The sequence below is a fragment of the Rhinoderma darwinii genome, chromosome 10, assembly GCF_050947455.1.
Source record: "Rhinoderma darwinii isolate aRhiDar2 chromosome 10, aRhiDar2.hap1, whole genome shotgun sequence".
NCBI classification, from domain to species: Eukaryota; Metazoa; Chordata; class Amphibia; order Anura; family Rhinodermatidae; genus Rhinoderma; species Rhinoderma darwinii.
The window spans coordinates 38,751,438-38,758,521 of NC_134696.1; the positions used below are offsets into that span (position 1 = coordinate 38,751,438).

The window sequence follows — 7,084 nt, forward strand, 5'->3', positions numbered from 1 at the left end:
TTGGCATGCCCGCATCGAATTTGCGGCCCGTAATAAGACATGTCCTGAGTTTCTGCGGCACGGATTTGCGGACATGCGGAGACCCGTGAAAACACGGATAGTGTGTATGGGCCCATAGAAATGAATGGGGCCGCAATTCTCCCGTGGATTTGCGGGGGAATTGCGGACGCAAAAACACGGTCGTGTGCATGGGGCCTAATAGCAAAGCTGTCAGCTTTGCTATTACTCATCTCAAATGTAAAATACATCAGTAACCGCTCCCAACCTTTTTTACTAGGGTCTTTTTCCTTTCAGTAATCCTGTTTTTAAATTGTTGGTTAATACATGTTAATAAAAATATTTATTTTGTATATATACATCTGGCTACAAACTCTTTTTCTTTTGCGCAGTTGATACATATTTTGGAGTTGCCTAGTTGATAATTTATGGGGGGAGTCTTTCTTTTCTGCACCTGAAAACGCATCAAAAAGCGTTAGGTGCGGCTTTTAGCTGCAGAATTACCTGCATTTACCTGCGGTTTTGATGCAGATTTTCTGCACCAAATTACTCAACGTGTGCATGTAGCCTAAAACACCAAGCCAATTTCAGCAAGCAAAGAATTTTTTATCAGTTTCCCAGTACTATGGTACTTTAAATGGTGGCATTAGAAACGACATCTCCCCCCGCAAAAAATAAGCCCTCACTGCACTCTATTAACAGAAAAATAAAAAGTTATGACTCTTGGAAGGCGGGGAGTGAAAAACTAAAATGAAAAATATAGAAATGTCTCAGTCCTTAAGGGGTTAACCGGTTGCCGACACAGGTCAAGAATACTCGTCCTGAGCGGCGGGTACTTGGCACATTAGGATGAGTATTCTCATCCTGTGTGACAGCCAGTGTCCGCGCGCCACGATGAGCTGGACAGCAGCTGTAATGTCTATAATACACAGTCGCAGCCCAGCTCTACCGGCGGAGAGAAGAGAAACCTCTTCTCTCTGCCGTTAACCCCTTGAATGCCGCGATCAAAGCTGATTGCGGCAGCATTCAAATCTAAAGTGAGAAGGAGGTCTCCCCTTTGGTCGCATCACAGGAAATCCCTGTGACGCGATCAATGGCTATACCTGGTATGGGCAGACAGCCCAGGGTCCATTGAAGGACCCCGGGGCTGTCTGACCATATTTCCTGTTGTCAGGGCATACTTAGGTAGATATATGCCAGTACATTAAAGTTCAATAATCGAAATGAAAAATCCCTTTATGGGATTAAAAAACAAAAGTTCAATTAATAAAAAAATTGTTTAAAAAATACACAGAAATACACATTCTTTACAATAAATAAACTTTTCAAAATATAAGTCCCAAGACATTAAATAATATATGCATATTTGGTATCGCCATGTCCGTAACAACCTGTACAATAAATGTATAATGTTATTTATGATGATTGGTGTAAGGTGTAAAAACAAAATAAAGTTTTTGCCAAAAATAAAAATGTATAGAAATTAAACGATAATGTAAATGTACCAAAACCATGGTATCTACATAAAGTACAACTTGTCCCGCAAAAATCAAAGTCTCATACAGCTACGTCGGACAAAAAAATGAAAAAGTTATAAGCGCCGGGATACAAAGAGGGAAATATAAAAAAAATAGTCCGGTCCTCAAGGCCAAAATTGGCCGTGTCCTTAAGGGGTTAAAGGTAAACATACTATTCAATTCTTCTAATATCTCATGAGTCCAGAGCATCATTTGCGTATGTTATGGGATGATGTCATAATACAATTTTTCTCCCTAGTCTTTCTGATAGCTCATAGGTCACAGAGATAATTTGCATATTCTTTATGACATCTCGGGTTCCATAGTGATGTCACAAAGACATTTTCCGATAAGGCAGTGCCTGAGGTTGTCAAATGTATCAGTGCTGTTGTCTTCTCCGTGGGACATAGTTCTGTATTTTGCGATTTATAGCGACTAGTGGCTACTAGAAACGATTTATTTCCAAAAGTTTGGTTCTTACCAGATCATGATTGGCCTTCTACTTCTGCTAACATCTTGCTTCATCACAAGATCCCTCTGCTGCATCGAATGCGACGCAAGAGGGAAAATGGCTATGGCAAAATATCATACTTTTATCAGAAGCCAAGTGGATGAAAGCACAGAGGCCTATGTGACCATCAGGCAGTTTTCTAAAATTGCCGAAAAAGAGATCCTAAATTACCTGGAGGATGAAGTCGAGATGCTGGGTAATTGTCTTATTAGTATTACTATTATTATTACTACTATTATTATTATTACTACTACTATTATTATTATTATTACTATTATTATTATTACTATTATTACTATTATTATTACTATTATTATTACTATAACTATTATTATTATTATTATTATAACTATTATTATTATTATTACTATAACTATTATTACTACTATTATTATTATTATTATTATTATTGTTATTACTATTATTATCATTATAACTATTATTGTTATTACTATTATTATTATTGTTATTACTATTATTATTACTATTATTATTTTTATTGTTATTACTATTATTATTATTATTACTACTATTATTATTATTGTTATTACTATTATTATTACTACTATTATTATTATTACTACTATTATTATTATTATTACTACTATTATTATTATAATTTGAATGATGATATATAGATAATGATTGTATCTTTGGTGTTTCCATTCCAGATGACTATGCTATTTCCGACATCGTTTCGGAGTATAAAAAATCGGTTGATATCATCGAGGCAATAGATTTTAAAGGTAAATATTACATTTTGCTTCTCTTATTGGTGTAAAATAAAAATGACCTTAGTTTTGGGGGCCCAGACTAATAGATTGGGGAATTAGCTGCCATTATTATTTCTCTTCATTTATTCTAGATGTCCAGCTTCTTCATATAATTATACATCAATTTAAACAACTTAAAGAAAAGCTGAAGGTGATAGCCCAGGAGTCTCAGGAAAGTAAGTGAAACATTCATGTCTAGCTAGTGATGCCAGTTTATCCACCCGGAGATGACAGATCTATATAGTGGGAGCTCTGGTAATACTGATGCGGTGTGCCAGTGTCTCTCCCCGCTGCAGCGTGTAACAGATTGGGGTGCACTCCCTGTTGACGTATCTGAGTTAAGTTAAAAAACGTCACGTCGAACCTTTTACTTGTGCAAACAGAAACTTCATGACTATAACGCTCAGTCTGAACACCATATTTTTCATATTTACACCAGGCAACTTACAAATGTACATTGATAAATCCCCTGCTTCCCTTCACACTGTGCATTATAAAACTGTCTGTCTGCAGCCACCACTAGAGGGAGCTCAGTGCATATAAATGTATCCAGATACAATTAAACTCAATGAAAGGTATACAAATCTATGTCAGGAAGCCAATAGTCGGGCTCCCTTCTAACTTCGGGCCCCATAGGAGTGGCCGTGGTCTGCGCCTATGGTAAGTGCGCCACCGGACCTGGCAGAGGATGGGTATCGAATTCAAATAGTAAGAAACCTTACTGTTTCTTAGATTGTCACAAGTGACTTTTTTTCTGTTACTTCTCCTTGTCAGTGTAGCAGTCGACATTCTATTGACAGACAGGAGCAAATTTGCTAAAAATATAATATTGAGAACTTTGTGCAGTTCTGTAATGTATATATGTGAACCTATACTATACGCTGCGCTTTCAGTGCCATTTTTTTTATAATTAATGATTTTGCATTTCTTTCACTTTTAGGGAGATGCCCAAATAAAAAAGGTGAGTTCTTCTAGATATATTATTACCCCATAACATGCTGCAACATTATTACATGTGACTGTACTAGACGCCTGCGCCTCATGTAGAAATACTGGTGCAGGCAGAAACTGCAGGTCTTCCCCATAGCCACCAATCACATCACTGCTTTTATTTTCTTCCCTACACTGGACACATGACAGCAGGAATCTGATTGGCTGCTGTGGATGTCAGTTCTAGGAGCTGCTGGGCTCTATATAGGACCCGGACTCTACTGGGGCAGCTCAGAGATTTCAATGGAAATGTATAAGTTCAATGTTTATGAGTCTGACAACGACAACATTAAGTAACAAGTTCTTTTTTGTCTTTGTTTCTCAGGTGAAGACAGCTGTGGTAAGTACATCTTATACTTTTTATTTGTTTTTGATATTTTCTATAACATTGTACGTTTTTAAAACAAGTGTATTTCCCCAGGTATAATGGTGCAAACGTACACCAATTGTAAGACCTGTGACGAGGAAAATGTTGTCTGCGCCGGGGGCCATCCAAAAAATCAAGGTATAGTATGAGTTTTATTCATTGGCCAGAGGAACTGGGATTATTGTTAATATAATATGTGTGAATTGTGACTTACCGTTCATGTGTATGGAAAATATATTTATATTATATATTTATGGTGTTGTCAGAACACCTCTATTATACATGGATGACAGCACTATATAGACGCTGCACACCTCCCCCCGCAGAGGACAAAAAAGTTACATGTAAGCGGCCGCTGACTGGTTACTTACATATAACTATGAGAGCGGGCAGCACTGTAGAGAACGTGAAGTAAGTAAACAGAGGCTGCTGTAATTTGGGAGGTTATTGTGGTTGTCACTATGTACGGGGGGGGGGCTGTGACTGACATTGTTTTTGAGTACCAGCCGACACTTTATGAGGGTCATTGTGACCAGTGCTCTATGGGGACAACTTTGCATAGCGCTATATAAAGGGCACTGTCGCTGGCACTGTTTAGGGAGACACTCACTGTATGTGTTACTGGGTTGGGGGCATTGTAATGACAATCTTCTCCTGACTGGATGATGAGAGTTGTAGTAAAATACTTTCCTCTCTTCACAGAAAACATGGATAGATGCAGCTGTGTGTGCACCGAGAGTGGATGCTCTGGTAAGTGGCGGCTTTTATTCCTTTATATAAATCCATATATTAAATTAGTAATAAACACCGGACACAAAGCGCTCACTGTCCACTCTGTAAATATGCAGAACACTTCCAATAATCCATAGTTCATGCCGGAAAATCTGATTTACTGAACCAGAAGGAAATTTAGATTGATGTGATTCTGTCCAATGATAATCCTGCAGGAGCCACTAGTAGAATAGGAGCGCCATTTGTGGCAGCCTGTGTTTCCTCCATGTGACAGGGGATACACGTCAACACATGATTATGATATTTATTCTAAAGAAATCTTATAAAACACTCATATTTGATAATTTTCTTCTTTTATCAGATTTGAAAACTGGACTTTTCTGCTCTCCATGCAAAAATCAAAAAGCTTACATTGCCGAGACGATAAACTGTGGACGTAAGTAGATGGTATAATAATATCAGTGACTGTGAGTTACAATGTAGTGTACAGCGCAGGGGCCGAGTAGATACATAACTAACACTCTAACACTTTCTTTTTGTCTAGAAATATTTATGCAAGTTACAGAGGATGAAGATCTATATCTAGACTGTCACTTTATGTGGCATGCCAGGCTGCAGGAGCCCTATAAAAATGTCTTCATCATGGTAAATATTTGACATATTTCTAAGGGAATGAGGGTAAAATGGGAGATTTTTGATAAAGTAACCAGGAAAGTGCCTGATATCATTGTACATACGGCCATCAAGTCAAGGCGTTTGTTTCTCCCCCAGTGATAATGACATTGATATAAATAATTGAGACATAGAAGGTTCTAACAATTGTCCATATTATCTTTTCAGCCCGGTGAAAATGAACCAAAAGTCACCGAGGACAGCTTTTTAAAAATCATGGGCGTACAGATGCACGAGTCCGGTGTTTACCAGTGTACCACCATGCTGCAATCCGGTGTGCCAGTCAGCCACCTTGTGTATCATGTGAGAGGTAAGTGCATATTATCACCGCCACTATGCGGAACTGTAATACATAGACGGCCTACGCTGATATATGAGGGATGGATTTCCCCGGTAGGAATATTGGATGTAGCAGTTTGCCACTTGGCTCATCCTTTCATCTCCAGCGCACTGTATTTTGTAGATAGTTTTCTAGTGACGGTGCTGTCCCTTATAATTCTACATTTTTATGGTAAGACTTTATTATGAACTATAATGAGGAGAGATAATTGTGATGTCCTGATATATTATATCTTTATTATTATTTCTGTCTTAAAATCCCCTAAAATGCAATTTCTTTCCTCCCTTGATACTGATAAAATGAATTATTTTTTATTTAGTTCTCAGTGGATCAACGAGAACAACAGCGGTATACCAGCCTCGTCCCACACTGCCTGACGTGCTTGACATCACAGCGCCTGAGACGGTATTTCAGAAGACATTAAAAATCAACAGTAAAGTCTTCATAGCGATATCTGTACCCACCATCGTTACCATCATGATAATTGCTGGCATAGGGTATGTAAAAAACAACCATTACTTATGTACATGTAGCTGAGCTGAACAAATCTTGTCAGGTTGTCTACATGAATAATTGATCAGGAGATGCAGTACTTTTACTACTTAAAGAGGCTCTGTCACCAGATTTTGCAGCCCCTATCTGCTATTGCAGCAGATCGGCGCTGCAATGTAGATTACAGTAACGTTTTTATTTTTTAAAAACGAGCATTTTTGGCCAAGTTATGACCATTTTCGTATTTATGCAAATGAGGCTTGCAAAAGTACAACTGGGCGTGTTTAAAAGTAAAAGTCCAAGTGGGCGTGTATTATGTGCGTACATCGGGGCGTGTTTACTACTTTTACTAGCTGGGCGTTGTGTATAGAAGTGTCATCCACTTCTCTTCACAACGCCCAGCTTCTGGCAGTGCAGCACTGTGACGTCACTCACAGGTCCTGCATCGTGTCGGCACCAGAGGCTACAGATGATTCTGCAGCAGCATCGGCGTTTGCAGGTAAGTCGATGTAGCTACTTACCTGCAAATGCTGATGCTGCTGCAGAATCAAGTGTAGCCTCTGGTGCCGACACGATGCAGGACCTGTGAGTGACGTCACAGTGCTGCACTGCCAGAAGCTGGGCGTTGTGAAGAGAAGTGGATGACACTTCTATACACAACGCCCAGCTAGTAAAAGTAGTAAACACACCCCG

General features: G+C 38.7%; 1 long non-coding RNA gene across 1 annotated transcript; it reads left to right on the forward strand.

Annotated features, from left to right (window-relative positions):
* Positions 1 to 5,430: 5,430 nt before the first annotated feature.
* Positions 5,431 to 6,487, forward strand: LOC142661381 (uncharacterized). Its single transcript, XR_012850721.1, has 3 exons — positions 5,431 to 5,532; positions 5,728 to 5,869; positions 6,219 to 6,487. It is a non-coding gene; the product is annotated as an uncharacterized LOC142661381 (long non-coding RNA).
* The last annotated feature ends 597 nt before the right edge of the window (positions 6,488 to 7,084 follow it).